Source organism: Cherax quadricarinatus, chromosome 95 (genome assembly GCF_038502225.1).
Source record: "Cherax quadricarinatus isolate ZL_2023a chromosome 95, ASM3850222v1, whole genome shotgun sequence".
Taxonomy (NCBI): domain Eukaryota; kingdom Metazoa; phylum Arthropoda; class Malacostraca; order Decapoda; family Parastacidae; genus Cherax; species Cherax quadricarinatus.
Window position 1 is genome coordinate 6,730,050 of NC_091386.1, and position 18,079 is coordinate 6,748,128.

Consider the following 18,079-nt stretch of genomic DNA (forward strand, 5'->3'; position numbering starts at 1 on the left):
CTACAGTAGCCTGGAACCTAACCTGCTGTATGAGTGGGGCCATACAGTAGCCTGGAACCTAACCTGCTGTGTGAGTGGGGCCCTACAGTAGCCTGGAACCTAACCTGCTGTGTGAGTGGGGCCCTACAGTAGCCTGGAACCTAGCCTGCTCTATGAGTGGGGCCCTACAGTAGCCTGGAACCTAACCTGCTGTGTGAGTGGGGCCCTACAGTAGCCTGGAACCTAGCCTGCTCTATGAGTGGGGCCCTACAGTAGCCTGGAACCTAACCTGCTGTGTGAGTGGGGCCCTACAGTAGCCTGGAACCTAACCTGCTGTATGAGTGGGGCCCTACAGTAGCCTGGAACCTAGCCTGCAGTATGAGTGGGGCCCTACAGTAGCCTGGAACCTAACCTGCTGTATGAGTGGGGCCATACAGTAGCCTGGAACCTAACCTGCTGTGTGAGTGGGGCCCTACAGTAGCCTGGAACCTAACCTGCTGTATGAGTGGGGCCATACAGTAGCCTGGAACCTAACCTGCTGTATGAGTGGGGCCCTACAGTAGCCTGGAACCTAACCTGCTGTATGAGAGGGGCCCTACAGTAGCCTGGAACCTAACCTGCTGTATGAGTGGGGCCCTACAGTAGCTTGGAACCTAACCTGGTGTATGAGTGGGGCCCTACAGTAGCCTGGAACCTAACCTGCTGTATGAGTGGGGCCCTACAGTAGCCTGGAACCTAACCTGCTCAATGAGTGGGGCCCTACAGTAGCCTGGAACCTAACCTGCTGTATGAGTGGGGCAATACAGTAGCCTAGAACCTAACCTGCTGTATGAGTGGTGCCCTACAGTAGCCTGGAACCTAACCTGCTGTATGAGTGGGGCCCTACAGTAGCCTGGAACCTAACCTGCTGTATGAGTGGGGCCATACAGTAGCCTGGAACCTAGCCTGCTCTATGAGTGGGGCCCTACAGTAGCCTGGAACCTAACCTGCTGTATGAGTGGGGCCATACAGTAGCCTGGAACCTAGCCTGCTCTATGAGTGGGGCCCTACAGTAGCCTGGAACCTAACCTGCTGTGTGAGTGGGGCCCTACAGTAGCCTGGAACCTAGCCTGCTCTATGAGTGGGGCCCTACAGTAGCCTGGAACCTAACCTGCTGTATGAGTGGGGCCATACAGTAGCCTGGAACCTAGCCTGCTCTATGAGTGGGGCCCTACAGTAGCCTGGAACCTAACCTGCTGTGTGAGTGGGGCCCTACAGTAGCCTGGAACCTAGCCTGCTCTATGAGTGGGGCCCTACAGTAGCCTGGAACCTAACCTGCTGTGTGAGTGGGGCCATACAGTAGCCTGGAACCTAACCTGCTGTGTGAGTGGGGCCCTACAGTAGCCTGGAACCTAACCTGCTGTGTGAGTGGGGCCATACAGTAGCCTGGAACCTAACCTGCTGTATGAGTGGGGCCCTACAGTAGCCTGGAACCTAACCTGCTGTATGAGTGGGGCCCTACAGTAGCCTGGAACCTAACCTGCTGTGTGAGTGGGGCCATACAGTAGCCTGGAACCTAGCCTGCTCTATGAGTGGGGCCCTACAGTAGCCTGGAACCTAACCTGCTGTGTGAGTGGGGCCATACAGTAGCCTGGAACCTAGCCTGCTCTATGAGTGGGGCCCTACAGTAGCCTGGAACCTAACCTGCTGTATGAGTGGGGCCCTACAGTAGCCTGGAACCTAACCTGCTGTGTGAGTGGGGCCCTACAGTAGCCTGGAACCTAACCTGCTGTGTGAGTGGGGCCATACAGTAGCCTGGAACCTAACCTGCTGTGTGAGTGGGGCCCTACAGTAGCCTGGAACCTAACCTGCTGTATGAGTGGGGCCATACAGTAGCCTGGAACCTAACCTGCTGTATGAGTGGGGCCCTACAGTAGCCTGGAACCTAACCTGCTGTATGAGTGGGGCCCTACAGTAGCCTGGAACCTAGCCTGCTCTATGAGTGGGGCCCTACAGTAGCCTGGAACCTAACCTGCTGTATGAGTGGGGCCCTACAGTAGCCTGGAACCTAACCTGCTGTATGAGTGGGGCCCTACAGTAGCCTGGAACCTAACCTGCTGTGTGAGTGGGGCCCTACAGTAGCCTGGAACCTAACCTGCTGTATGAGTGGGGCCCTACAGTAGCCTGGAACCTAACCTGCTGTGTGAGTGGGGCCCTACAGTAGCCTGGAACCTAACCTGCTGTATGAGTGGGGCCCTACAGTAGCCTGGAACCTAACCTGCTGTATGAGTGGGGCCCTACAGTAGCCTGGAACCTAGCCTGCTCTATGAGTGGGGCCCTACAGTAGCCTGGAACCTAACCTGCTGTGTGAGTGGGGCCCTACAGTAGCCTGGAACCTAGCCTGCTCTATGAGTGGGGCCCTACAGTAGCCTGGAACCTAACCTGCTGTGTGAGTGGGGCCCTACAGTAGCCTGGATCCTAGCCTGCTCTATGAGTGGGGCCCTACAGTAGCCTGGAACCTAACCTGCTGTATGAGTGGGGCCCTACAGTAGCCTGGAACCTAACCTGCTGTGTGAGTGGGGCCCTACAGTAGCCTGGAACCTAACCTGCTGTGTGAGTGGGGCCCTACAGTAGCCTGGAACCTAACCTGCTGTATGAGTGGGGCCCTACAGTAGCCTGGAACCTAACCTGCTGTGTGAGCGGGGCCCTACAGTAGCCTGGAACCTAACCTGCTGTGTGAGTGGGGCCCTACAGTAGCCTGGAACCTAACCTGCTGTGTGAGTGGGGCCCTACAGTAGCCTGGAACCTAACCTGCTGTATGAGTGGGGCCCTACAGTAGCCTGGAACCTAACCTGCTGTGTGAGTGGGGCCCTACAGTAGCCTGGAACCTAACCTGCTGTGTGAGTGGGGCCCTACAGTAGCCTGGAACTTAACCTGCTGTATGAGTGGGGCCCTACAGTAGCCTGGAACCTAACCTGCTGTATGAGTGGGGCCCTACAGTAGCCTGGAACCTAACCTGCTGTGTGAGTGGGGCCCTACAGTAGCCTGGAACCTAGCCTGCTGTATGAGTGGGGCCCTACAGTAGCCTGGAACCTAGCCTGCTGTATGAGTGGGGCCCTACAGTAGCCTGGAACCTAACCTGCTGTGTGAGTGGGGCCCTACAGTACCTCGGAACCTAACCTGCTGCATAAGCGGGGCCCTAATTATGACATGAAAAACAAAAATTGGTTGCCTTAATTTTGAAAATCAGGAGCCTTGGTCAGAGCTAAGACCCATGCATTTTTTTTTTTTTAAATTTAATGCTGATAAATTCTTTAAAAATCTGAAATTTGTTCTGTAGTTTCCCTATTTCTGAAAGATGTTTTGAAAAACCTTTATTCATTGTATGTAGCAGAAACTCTTAAAATACTGCATGTTACTAGTGCAATTTTTTTTTTTACATTTCTTAGGCACCTAGATATTTATTTCTCCTTCATTAAACTCCTTGGGTATTTATTTCCCCTTCATTCAAAGCATTAAGTATTTATTTCCAGTCTGTTTTAGTACTTACATAGGTACCTAGGCATTTATCTCTATTTTTTTTTTTTTTTGGTACATAAGTCCAGTATTTGTTTTGCTCAGTTTATTAGGCACCTAGTTTATTAGGCACCTAGTTTATTAGACACCTAGTTTAGTTTGTTAGGCACCTAGGAATTTATTCTGCCTTCCTTTTTAACACTAAGGCATTTTGAAATTTAAAATCACATACACAAATAGCCCACATTTAAGATGGATACTTTTTGACGATGTTTCAGTCTGTAATGCACTGCATCTTCTGCCTGAAACGCACCTCATCTGCTGCCTGAAATGCACCGCATCCGCTGCCTGAGATGCACCGTATGCTATTGGGTTTTTGTGCTTCACTAATTTATTTAATGCAAACTACATTATTTGTATACTGCAGAAAAGAAGTAAAGATCACCTACCATCCGACTTACGACCGAGTTCGGTTCCGAGAAACCGGTCATAAGTCGAACTTTACTACTGAATATCAACAAAACATTTTTGTAATGACTATTTTATTGTTTTATTTTGGTATTTCATGTTTTACTTTACTTTTTATGTTGTTAGTACTGTATTTTATACTGTAAGGTTTAGGATAAACACTGTGTACAACACAAATAGTTGTTTATTTCCCAGAAATTTGGCATAAAAAACACGGTCGTAAGTCAAGTGGTCGTAAGTCGAGCAGGTCGTAAGTCGAGCAGGTCGTAAGTCGAGCAGGTCGTAAGCCGATGGTAGGTGTATTTGCATTGACTTGCAGTGGTACGAGTCTGACTGAAATGTCATCATAAGGTTTCTTCTAAGCGAGATTTGCGTACTTGGCCATTTGTTTAGTTCTTTAGTTTATTTCTTAGAAGATAAATACTGTGGACCCTCGAATTTAGTCGTGCCTTTTCTGTATGCAAAACTATTTTTATTTATAAAATGTATTTTTTGTTAATATTTTCCATAAGAAATATTATAAATCCAATTAAACCATTCCAGACACCCAAAAATATTAACAAAAAATACATTTTATAGATAAAAATAGTTTTGCATACAGAAAAGGCACAACTAAATTCGAGGGTCCACTCTACTGTGCCTAACTCTTGAAATCGTATTAACATGATAGCAATACACAGGGACCTTGCAAGGAAATAGGTACAGTAAACCACAGATCGGGTGGGCTTTGAAACTATGGCGAGTTGTGAAACTCCAGACCAGTGTGTATGTATTACAACCTAGGATTTCAAATGGCCTGTTATCCCAGGTGTAATGGGAGCAAATAAACACAGTAGAAAAAGTTTAGACTTATATTATCCTTCACCAATTTAGAACAGCAATATGTAAACTATTTACAGTGATAAATATAGTGCACTCCACGGTAAGCAAGGCAGAAATAGAAGCCACAAGATAGCACACCGTGCTTCAACCAGCTCTAGAGTGGGAATGACAAGGGCAGACAGGAGAGCGGTATCCACATAACCTCTGCGATTGTCAATCCCACCTTCTTATTGGCTAGAACCTGGTCACTAGTTGAACGATGGGGCCCCATCATCAACTCTTAGCAACCTGGTTCGCTGGTTGGGGGAGATAGCCTGTAAATGAGGGTGTGTCCATGCGCCGAATAAAGGTTACGTACTCTTTGCATGCCACACCCCCACCCCCGAGAAGGCTCAGGATTAGGCTGCCACCTCCCAGTGGTAACCGTGCCGCCATGGCACAAAATAATGGGACCGCCTATCCTCTCCACCATCCCACTCTTAGATAGAGCTCAGCTTTCCTAGTGACCAAAAGCCAAACCCTAAACTCAGAGTGAGACAGCAGTCAGATAGGCCAACATAGGTCCAAGATACAAGCGGACGGTAGCCCGTATCCCCTCACTAAAAAAAAACCCCCACATCAGGGGATAAAAAAAAAGAGCTTGAAAGGGGGGTTACCACAAATACATCCTAACCTAAATAAAATATTAAACTAGACTCTTGACAAAGAGTCTGCCAACACATTTTCTTTGCCGGCAATGTAACGAATTTTGAAGTTATAGGGCTGCAGCCTGAGCGTCCAACGCATAAGCCTTGTGTTGTGATTCTTCATGGCTTGGAGATAGACTAACGGGTTGTGATCACTGTAGACTGTGACCACCTGCGATGTCTGGCCCACATAAACATCGAAATGCTCCAAAGCCATTACCAGCGCGAGGGCTTCTTTTTCAATGGTAGAGTAAGCTCTCTGATGTGGCTGGAACTTAGCTGAAAAGTATGCTACAGGCTGCAACTCCTTGTTCCCGATTTGTAATAGTACCGCCCCAGCCCCAGACTCACAAGCATCAACCTGTAATGAAAAAGGTTTGGAGAAGTCTGGAGACAGGAGAATGGGTGCAGAACACAATAATCTTTTTGCTTTATTAAAAGCAGTGTTACAATCTGACGTCCAATTAAAGGGAACTTTATGACTGGTAAGAGAGGTAAGAGGGGCTACAATATCTGAGAAATTCTTACAGAATCTTCTGTAAAATCCTATCATGCCTAGGAAACATTGAAGAGATTTCCTATCATGAGGAACTGGATAATCTTTAATCGAAAGAACTTTAGCAAGTTTAGGTGCAACATTACCACTACCTACTTCATGGCCTAGAAAAGTGACAGTGGCCTGGCCAAAGGAAGATTTAGATAAATTAACTGTTAACTGGGAATTCTTAAAGGTCTCAAACAGAGCTTTAAGTCTAAGTAGGTGTTGATCCCAAGTATCAGACACCACAACAATATCATCTAGGTATGCTGCCGTGCCTTCAAGTCCTTTAATAGCCTGATGGATGAGTTTCTGGAATGAAGAGGGGGAATTTTTCATTCCGAAGGGGGTAACTGTATACTGATAATGACCTCCTGGAATTACGAAGGCAGAGATTTCCTTCGCCTTATCTGTCAAAGGTACCTGATAGTAACCTTTAAGGAGATCTAATTTGGACACAAAAGTAGCCTTACCCACAAAGTCAATTACGTCATCCAGACGAGGAAGAGGGTAGGCATCTGTAATTGTGACCTCGTTCACTTTACGGTAGTCTGTGCACATACGAAACCCTCCATCAGCCTTCTTTACTAGGATGCACGGTGAAGCCCATGGACTAGATGACTCCTCCACTAAACCATGTTCTAACAAGAAGTCTACTTCCTGCTGAAGTAGCCTTTGCTTTTCAGGATTAGCTCTGTAGGGGGAGAGTTTAATTGGTTTAGATTTTCCCACATCTACATCATGGTAACCTAACGTACATTTTTTCGGCACATCCGAAAAAATATTAGGATATGACTGTAGAAGCTCAGTTAAATTGGTTGCTTGTATTTCAGATAATCCATCCATTAAAGGGCTAGGATCCTTGAGGAGGACAGAATTGGAAAGTTTAGTATTAATTTCAGAGATAGAGTGCAAAGAGTCAGAGTCGTCCTCAGAGGTAGAGGACAGAGTCATTACTGGGACTTTATCTGGTGTATGAAAGGCCTTGATTTGATTAATGTGGTAAGTTTTTGTTTTTGAGGTCTTACCAATGGGAGCTACCACATAATTTAAATCAGATAATCTACTTACTATCTGCATAGGTCCCGTAAATCTAGCTTTCAAGGTGTGGCCAGGTATAGGTTCCTGCACCAACACCTTGTCTCCTGGATGGAAGGAGCGGAATTGTGCACTTTTGTCATACCTCTGTTTCATCTTACTTTGAGCTATCTTTAGGTTAGCCGTGGCTAACTCACGTGCCACCTGCAACCTTGAAGACGGGTTGTAGAGTGCTGAACTTACGTCTTCTCCCATCCATCCTTCTTTGAGCACCCAAAGAGGACCTCGTACATTGTGCCCAAAGATCAGCTCAAACGGACTATACCCTGTAGACTCTTGCACCGTCTCTCGTACTGAGAATAGCAACAACGGTAGAGATTCATCCCAATCTGTCGGAAAGTGCATGCAAAAACTTCTCATCATTGTTTTTAATGTTTGGTGGAATCTTTCCAAGGCGCCTTGGGACTGAGGGTGATAGGCAGTGGATAAGTTGTGAATTATCCCTAACCTAGTTAATACTTCCCTAAATGCTTTGGCAGTGAAGTTAGTACCTTGATCACTTTGTATAGTTTTAGGAATGCCAAAACAAGAAATGAATTTTGTTAAAGCTTTGAGAATAGCTTTAGTATTGATACTACGCATAGGGATTGCTTCAGGATATCTGGTTACTTTATCCATAATTGTAAATAAATACTGATTTCCAGACTTTGACTTAGGTAGTGGACCTACACAATCTATAATTAAATCTGCAAAAGGTTCTCCATCAGCAGGTATGGGTTGGAGAGGTGCAGGTTTAATGGAATGTCCAGGTTTCCCAACTTGCTGACATTCTCGGCAACACCTAATATGATTCTTCACATCTTTCTTTAATTTTGGCCAATAAAATTCTTTTGTGATTCTATACAAGGTTTTTGTAATTCCTAAGTGACCTCCTAATGACGTATTATGAGCTATATTTAATATCTGAGGTCTATACTTGGTTGGAACCACTAACCTGTCGTATAATTGCCGGCCCTCTATCTCCTTACCAGTCTCAGTGCATACCAAATAATCATTTTTAACTTCATACTTGACTGGATGACCCAAAGAGGATTTACCCATGGCTGCCTCAAAAGCGAATTTTAAAGAAGGGTCCTTTCGTTGTTCCTCCCGGAAGGACAGTCCCTCGGGCATGGAAACAGAGACATCTGGGAATCCTGCAACCTGGGAATAGGAAGGCTTGATCGGGGTCTGTTCACTTGATTTACGAGACTCCTGCCGGTGTGTCTCATAAAACAACGTGGCTATTCCGAGATCGTAGTCGTCCAAGGATAGGTCAACATTCTCCCCAGACAACCCTTGGGATGTTGCCCGAGTTATGGCCAACACTGGAGAAGCATTAATCATTATAGGTTCAGGACACGAAGTAACAGTAGTAATGTTATTACCCAGTAATAACATGGCATTTTTCATGGGAAATCCTTTTGAGATACCTACAGTCAAGTACCCAGTGTAATATTTGCACTGTACATAAATTTTATGCAAAGGAACTGAATATATAGCTCCTCCATAAGCTTCCAATAAAACTGAGGAATTCAAGGAAGTATTCTCTGAAAGGGGTAATATTCCTTCTCTGACAAGTGAGCAATATGCTCCAGTATCTCTAAAGGTATTTACTTTAGTTGGTTCTGAGTTTTCCTGAAGGGAAATAAGACTTTCGCAATAATAAGGGGCCATACCTTTTTCTACTTCTCTAGGGGACATGTTACTAGGGATATTAGAGATTTTCCCGATGGGTTGAGGTTTTTGGGGGCAGTTGGAACTGATGTGACCTACTTTATTGCATCTGAAGCAGACGACAGGCTTGCCCTTTACTCCCTGATGACGTTGCAAGTGGTGTCGTTCTGGCTGGTGCCTCTCTGGATATTGTTGTCGAGATGCTCCATAAGTAGTTTGCCTCTCCGCAGGGGGACCATATGTTGAGAAGCGTGGCTCACCAGGTGACTTATTTGGATGACGTAGACGCTCTCCCTCCGGCTGGCACTTCATTCTCCAATGTTGTCGATCTCTGCTCACGCCAGACTGTTGAAAAGAGAGACAGGACCGCTCGGACAAGGAGCGGTTCGTTTCGAAGGTATCAGCCAACCTGGCCGCCTCCAATGCAGTGGTTAAGTCACGATCCTGCAGAAAGACACGAACCTCTGGTCCCACAGACTCCAGCAGGTTATCAATCAGAATAAGCTGCACCAGCTCCTCAAAGTTAGAGACACCACTCCCTTTATACCAGCTGGTAAAAGCTTTGGTTTGCTGTCTCACAAAGTCCACCAGGGATTGACCAAGCTGCCGCCTGTTCAATTTGAAGGTCTTACGATATTTAGCTGGGATACATGTATATGCTCCCAACACTGTGGTCTTCACTACTTTGTAATCAGAGAATTCAGCGTCAGTTAATACCGACGTAAATGCCTGTGCCTTACCCAATAATGCTGTATGAACCAACGCTGCCCAGTGCTGTTCCGGCCACCTCAAGGCTCGAGCCTGATTTTCGAAGCTTTCGAAAAATTGCTCTGGTTCGGCCTCATTGAAGCGGGGAACAAGCTGTACTGCTTTTTGTAAACTGAAATCGTTTACAGAATGCGAAAACTGCCTCCTTTCTCTTTCCCTATCAAATTCTTCCCTTGCGAATGCTCTCTGTTCCCTAGTTTGCTCAAGATTGATTTTTGCCAGCTCAAGTGCCAACGACGCTGATTCACCCTGAGACAACCCAGCTGCACTATACTGACCATTTTGCTCCGTAGGTATATCATCTTCCTCATGCGAGAACATAGTAGTTTTTGCCCTAGCTCCCGTAGAGGGAGGAGTTTGATGTGCCATCTCTTCTTCAATAAGTATGTCAGCAATAAGTGAACGCAGTTGCGCAGCTGTGAGAGTGCGTTTATAGGGAATGCCAATGGAACGAGCAATTTGCCAACAACGCTGTAGAGACAATTTAGGTAGGTTATGCAAAGTATATGCCGACACCAGGCGTCTGACTCGTCTAGGTGGCATAAGTTATTCGCTATGCACAGTACGAATACCCCAACGTAACACGTTAATTTGCAGAACACGCTTAGCTATGCACAGTACGATTGCAGAATACGCATACAAGCAAAGCCGACTGCACACAAGATTGACCGTAGCGAAGCGAGCACACTGAACAAGCTAGTAGCGAGCTGTTGAACGATCACACAATAGCAAGGCTGATCATAAGCAACTGACACGCAAAATTTGTAAAGCGAAGCGAAACAGCAAGCTACACAATGTTCCTGCTACAAGCTTCACCCTAAGCTCAACCGTTTTTCTAAGTCCAGCTCCCGGACAGGCCCCCATATTACAACCTGGGATAACAGGCCATTTGAAATCCTAGGTTGTAATAGTATGCCACTAGGCCACCTGGCTAGTTGGATGAATCTTATTGTAGCCAGCTGGCCCAGTGGCTCAAGCACTGGCCTGGAGTTTTACCACTTGCTAACACCGTTCTGTGGTTTACTGTGCCAGTTTCATTACAGCCTTTCCTCACTTAACGACTGAGTTCTGTTCCTACGTCCATGTTGGTAAATGAATTCATTCAAATTCAAAGTTTATTCTCTATAAGGATTACAATGCTGAGTTTACAGAATTTGGTTATTGTGTGGTTTACATGTAGTAAAATAGTGATTACAGAGGGGGCCACTAGAACACCTAGCATGGCTAGGCATTTCGGTCAGACTTAGATTAATTCATTGCTAAACAAGGAGCACACTGTAATTGTAGTGAGTTTGTGTCAATCATCTTTGATATTTTTTAATATCATCTTTGCACCATTTATAAAAAATTTTGTATACTGTATTTTTAAATGTTCATACCGTAGTGTACTGTATATTGTAATAAACAGAATAGAGGGAATCAGCTCTAATATACATTATTTAAGTATGCATACTAGTCAAAGAGCCCATCATAAGTCCGAGTTGTCGGTGAACAAGTACGTCGCTAAGTGAGGAGAGGCTGTTCTTAGGTCCCTATATATTGATTTTTTCCTTTTATTACCTAGGCATATATTTTACATTGTAGTTTTGCTAGAAAGTAATCTAAAAAAAATTTCTTTGCAGGTTGAATCTCCATCATATATATCTGAAGTCAAAATCAGCGCTTGTACTTCAGTCATTGACATCTTAACTGAACACCCTGGCTATTAAACAGGTCTCTCTTGTTATTGTATTTCTTGATTTTACATTACCTCTTGTACATTAAATATAGAGTAAGAATTAGGATTAATCTGCCCAAAATGCCTAGGCATGCTAGATGTCTTCCTTGTAATTAATATTTTTAATATGTATACTACACATTGTAAGCTTTGCAAGGAATTAAACATTATTATTATTATTATTATAAAGTTCTGTACAGAGCAGTTTTTTGTCTATGCGACTAAAAAAGTACACCCAAAATTGAATAGTTCATGAAAGGCCATCATAGTAAGTACTGTTCAGTTTTGGAAACACTTTTTTAATTGCATTTATAATAATTGCTCTATTATCGAAGAACTGTGTGAGAGAGACGACTATTTAGGGGAGTACAGCGGTACCTCGGGATACGAACTTAATTCATTTAGAAATCTGTTCGAGTGGCTATATCGAACAAATTTGTTCCCATAAAGAATATTGTAAATTAGATTAATCTGTTTCAGACCCCCAAAAATACGCTTACAAAACACTTACATAAATACACTTACATAATTGTTCGAGTTTTGAGGTGTTCATATCCCGAGGTACCACTGCATTATTAAAATATAAATACAGAATATACATAGTAGAAGCCCCATATCCATGGATTTGGTATCTGCTGTTTTGGTTATCCACAGTTTGCTGTGGCCCAAAAATAATTTTTCTTAATGGCCCTAAAGCACAAAAGTAGTGATGCTGGCCTAAGAGAAGCTGTGAAATGCTTCCCATTACTGAGAAAGTGCTAAATCTAGACCTATTTTGCATAATTTATCAGTTAAACTCTATCATAAGAATAAAGAATAAAGATTATATTTCTTTGCAAAGGTTATAATGTGTAATTGCAATTTTGGTTTAATAAGTACAAAGAAAGTCACTATCACGCCCGGGTATTCCAGGCAGACTCGTCCTAGTACGTAATAACTATACTTACATCTGGACAAGATAAGAGTGGTTAACTTTTATTAAATTCTTTGTTTTATCTTAATACTAATGGTATACAATATTATACAGTGGTAATGGTATACAGTGGTATACAGTACCAACAAGATGAATTAAACATGTGAAACATCTGGATACATATATTTATCTATAGACATTTTGCCATCCAGTGGCTTCATTAGTATAAATTCAAGGCCATAACGGAAAGACTATAGAAACAGGTACAATGCCTGCATTCTAGAGGAATGGTGATAATGCAGTTTGAAGCATCTTCTGAGCTGTGATATCACTACTTGTTTATAAATTCAAGTTTCTTCTCAAAGATCACTTACTCACCCAAAACCAAATAAATACTGAATAACTGAACCTTATAAATTGTATATCTTAAATGTTTCTCATAATCATATCACATAAATGTTAAACCTAAGACTTAAACCTACAGACTTTGCAAAAGCCTTCGACAAGTGTGACCATGGCGTAATAGCGCACAAAATGCGTGCTAAAGGAATAACAGGAAAAGTCGGTCGATGGATCTATAATTTCCTCACTAACAGAACACGGAGAGTAGTCGTCAACAGAGTAAAGTCCGAGGCAGCTACGGTGAAAAGCTCTGTTCCACAAGGCACAGTACTTGCTCCTATCTTGTTCCTCATCCTCATATCCGACATAGACAAGGCTGTCAGCCACAGCACCGTGTCTTCCTTTGCAGATGACACCCGAATCTGCATGACAGTGTCTTCCATTGCAGACACTGCAAGGCTCCAGACGGACATCAACCAAATCTTTCAGTGGGCTGCAGAAAACAATATGAAGTTTAACAATGAGAAATTTCAATTACTCAGATATGGTAAACACGAGGAAATTAAATCTTCATCAGAGTACAAAACAAATTCTGGCCACAAAATAGAGCGAAACACCAACGTCAAAGACCTGGGAGTGATCATGTCGGAGGATCTCACCTTCAAGGACCATAACATTGTATCAATCGCATCTGCTAGAAAAATGACAGGATGGATAATGTGAACCTTCAAAACTAGGGATGCCAAGCCCATGATGACACTCTTCAGGTCACTTGTTCTATCTAGGCTGGAATATTGCTACACACTAACAGCACCTTTCAAGGCAGGTGAAATTGCTGACCTAGAAAATGTACAGAGAACCTTCACGGCGCGCATAACAGAGATAAAACATCTCAATTACTGGGAGCGCTTGAGGTTCCTAAACCTGTATTCCCTGGAATGCAGGCGGGAGAGATACATGATTATATACACCTGGAAAATCCTAGAGGGACTAGTACCGAACTTGCACACGAAAATCACTCGCTACGAAAGCAAAAGACTTGGCAGACGATGGAACATCCCCCCAATGAAAAGCAGGGGTGTCAGTAGCACGTTAAGAGACCATACAATAAGTGTCAGGGTCCCGAGTCTGTTCAACTGCCTCTCAGCATACATAAGGGGGATTACCAACAGACCCCTGGCAGTCTTCAAGCTGGCACTGGACAAGCACCTAAAGTCGGTTCCTGACCATCCGGGCTGTGGCTCGTACGTTGGTTTGCGTGCAGCCAACAGTAACAGCCTGGTTGATCAGGCTATGATCCACCAGAAGGCCTGGTCACAGACTGGGCCGCGGGGGCGTTGACCCCAGAACTCTCTCCAGGTAAACTCCAGGTAAACTCCTAACAGAATACTCCATTCTACTGAATGTACAACAATGCATACAACCATATGACCTGTCTTTGTAATACTCATTTGTGCTTTATAGTTATCTGTTTACAATAATGTTTTATCACTGATTACATCATTGCTTAGTTACTCTTAAGTTAATTTTAAGCCAGCCCGTAATGCTATGCATATAAGTGGCTTTGGCATGCTGCTCTTACCTGTATTTTTTTGTACCTCTGTATGTTCAAATTATTAAATAAATAAATAAATAAATAAATCAGCACACATCTGAATTCAACTCTAGTTCCTGAATTGAATATCATTTAATATATGAAAATTACCTATACAGTGGACCCCCGGTTAATGATATTTTTTCACTCCAGAAGTATGTTTAGGTGCCAGTACTGACTGAATTTGTTCCCATAAGAAATACAGTGGACCCCCGCATAATGATTACCTCCGAATGCGACCAATTATGTAAGTGTATTTATGTAAGTGCGTTTGTACGTGTATGTTTGGGGTCTGAAATGGACTAGTCTACTTCACAATATTTCTTATGGGAACAAATTCGGTCAGCACTGGCACCTGAACATACTTCTGGAGTGAAAAAATATCGTTAACCGGGGGGTCCACTGTATTGTGAAGTAGATTAGTCCATTTCAGACCCCCAAACATACACGTACAAACGCACTTACATAAATACACTTACATAATTTGTCACATTCGGAGGTAATCGCTATGCGGGGGTCCACTGTAATGTCATCTAGTGTACGAAAAGTATCCATAATGACAGTTAATATACAAGAAGTACCTATCTACCTGGAGTCTTCCTGGAGGGTATTCCGGGGATCAACGCTCCTGCGGCCCGGTCCACGACCAGGCCTCCCGGTGGATCAGGGCCTGATCAACCAGGCTGTTGTTCAGAAAGTACCCATAATATCAGCTAATGTAAAAGATAGTATGTTGGTTTATGTGCAGCCATCAGTAACAGCCTGGGTGATCAGTCCCTGATCCACCATGAGGCTTGGTCACGGACTGGGCTATGGGGCATTGACCCCCGAAACCCTCTCCGAATATAAACTTACAAGTCTATAACCTAACAAATTATTGCTAATAATAACGTACAATGATATTACCTTCTAGTCTTTAACCCGTAAACAGTCCAAACGTATATACATGTATACGTTTTTTCAACATTTGAAAGTATACACAAATAACCCGTATATAAGAGAGAGAAGCTTACGATGACGTTTCGGTCCGACTTGGACCATTGACAAAGTCAGTGTGACTTTGTCAATGGTCCAAATCAGACCGAAACGTCGTCGTAAGCTTCTCTCTTTCTTTTTTTTTTTTGTTACATTTGAAAATATGTAAAAAAAAACGTAGATCTACTTTTTTTTTTTGTTACATTTGAAAATATGTAAAAAAAAACGTAGATCTACTTTTTTTTTTTGTTATATTTGAAAATATGTAAAAAAAAACGTAGATCTACTTTTTTTTTTTGTTACATTTGAAAATATGTAAAAAAAAACGTAGATCTACTTTTTTTTTTTGTTATATTTGAAAATATGTAAAAAAAAACGTAGATCTACTTTTTTTTTTTGTTACATTTGAAAATATGTAAAAAAAAAAAACGTAGATCTACTTTTGTAGCAGTACACATGTGAACGTAGATCTGCCTGGACCGTTTACGGGTTAATCTTAATAATAATATAATAGTTGAGTGTACATGCTAAAAGCCCCTTTATATACAGAGCATTTCTGGCAAACTTAAAATTAACTCATGATTAACCCTTAGACTGTCCAAACGTAGATCTACGTTTGCTCGTGTAGCGCTCCAAACGTAGATCTATGTTTTTTTACATTCTTACGGAGAAAATCTAGGTAGGAGCGCTATGCGCGCAAACGTAGATCTACGTTTGGACAGTTTAAGGGTTAATAAGGCAATAATAGTACATACGGTCATTAGATGAGTTACAATGAACACAAGATGAGTTACAATGAATACAAGATGTGTTACAATGAATACAAGATGAGTTACAATGAATACAAGATGTGTTACAATGAATACAAGATGAGTTACAATGAATACAAGATGAGTTACAATGAAAACAAGATGAGTTACAATGAACACAAGATGAGTTACAATGAACACAAGATGAGTTACAATGAAAACAAGATGAGTTACAATGAATACAAGATGAGTTACAATGAAAACAAGATGAGTTACAATGAAAACAAGATGAGTTACAATGAACACAAGATGTGTTACAATGAATACAAGATGAGTTACAATGAAAACAAGATGAGTTACAATAAACACAAGATGTGTTACAATGAATACAAGATGAGTTACAATGAATACAAGAGAATTGAGTATTCTGCTAAGTCATGCTATATGGCTTTAGTAAGTCTTGTAGAGAAGATATATCTCCGTGGTCTTTCAGGATGCTTTCAAACTCTCACTATTTCTGTATAAACAGTTTATCATGTTCAAATAAACTCGCTTTGTATAAAAGCAACTGAATGAGTGATGGTGAACGTGTTTCTTCTTTTTTGCTGTGCCCTACCTTGGTGGGAAATGGCCCATTCATTTAAAAAAGATGGGCAGGCATCTTTATTCACATACTAGTACAGTGGTACCCCGAGTTTTGGCCATAATTCGTTCCAGAAGGCTGTTCGAGTGCCATTACCGAACGAATTTGTTCCCATAAAGAATAATGCAAATTAGATTAATCCGTTTCAGACTTCCAAAAATACACTTACAAAAGCACTTACGATAATACACTTACATAATTGTTCGAGTTGGGTACTGTATGAAACGCGGGGTATTTCTGTATCTATATTAGTACAGTGGTCCCTCGTTTTTCGTAATTAATCCGTTCCTGGAGCCATTATTATAAACGAAATTTACGATTTGCGAATCAATTTTCCCCCATAAGAAATAATGTAAATACAATTAATCCGTTCCTGACACCCAGAAGTATTAAAACAAAAAAAATTTTTACATGAAATATACATATAGTACATAAACAATACAATGGGAAATGATGAATGAAACATTAACAGCATAACACTTAGCTTTATTGGAGATTCTTCTTAGTGTATGGGAGACTGGAGGAGGAGAGAGAGTGGACTGTTTATAGTTTGGAAGGGGAATCCCCTTCCAGCAACACCTCAGGTACCAATTGCTTCTCTGGGGTTGCTTCTCTTCTCTGTTTCTTAATGTCACTAGGTCCACCTTGAGAGTCACTCTAGTCCTGTCTCACAAAGTAACTGTGGAGAGAGCTCTGTTTCTGGCGTCTCTTTAACACTTCCCGAAAATGGCCCAAGACTTTGTCACTGTACATATTTCTCACCTTCTTTACCACAGGCTTGGCACTAGGAGCTTTCTTTGGAGCCATGGTAGCTTATTTAGTAATTGCAAGCACTAAAATGAGTGGAATATTATGAAATATTTTGTAGGAGCACTTGAGGGGACCTTCACTCACTGATAAACAATGCCAGACTGGCTGGGTAGGGAGGCTGCCCCGGCTCACACCGTGCGTACGCGTCCCGGACGAACTACTATTCGCGAGTCAACCTATGAAAAGCGAGTCCATGTTTATACGAAAATACCCCTATGATTGGCGAAATTTACGATTGCTGAGAACTACGAAAAGCGAGGGACCACTGTAATTAGTTGTAAAAACTGCTTTCTTCTTTGCCAGAAACATTCAGTGTCTGTACTGTACCATACAGTATAACCACGCTCATTGCTATATGGTGCCCCACGGTGTGGTGGCATAAGCTCTTGCTTCACATTGTGTGAGTCTGGGCTCGATTCCTGGTGAAGGGATGGAAACATTGGACGTGTTTCCTTCCACCGGTTGTGTATGTTCACCCATGAGTAAAATGGGTACCTGGGTGTTAGTCGACCAGTGTGGATTGCATCCTGGGACCTAATTTGCCTGAAATGCTTTGCATAACAAGCAGCTTTCTATATAGTAGTACAGTGGACCCCCGCATAACGATCACCTCCGAATGCGACCAATTATGTAAGTGTATTTATGTAAGTGCGTTTGTACGTGTATGTTTGGGGGTCTGAAATGGACTAATCTACTTCACAATATTCCTTATGGGAACAAATTCGGTCAGTACTGGCACCTGAACATACTTCTGGAGAGAATGAGTCCACTGTATGTCATTGATGTGATCTAGGCCTCTATACCTTGTACATGTACTTGTAGTAAA

The 18,079-nt window shown here is 42.8% G+C and overlaps 1 protein-coding gene across 3 annotated transcripts in view; it reads left to right on the plus strand.

Annotated features, from left to right (window-relative positions):
• LOC128703876 (uncharacterized) overlaps positions 1-18,079 on the plus strand; it is a 110,507-nt gene that overhangs the window by 21,867 nt on the left and 70,561 nt on the right. For all 3 annotated transcript variants that reach the window (XR_011394689.1, XR_011394690.1, XM_070104922.1), the window contains exon 2: positions 11,133-11,223. The gene's annotated coding sequence lies outside the window, so the exon portion shown is untranslated. The remainder of the gene's footprint in view (positions 1-11,132; positions 11,224-18,079) is intronic.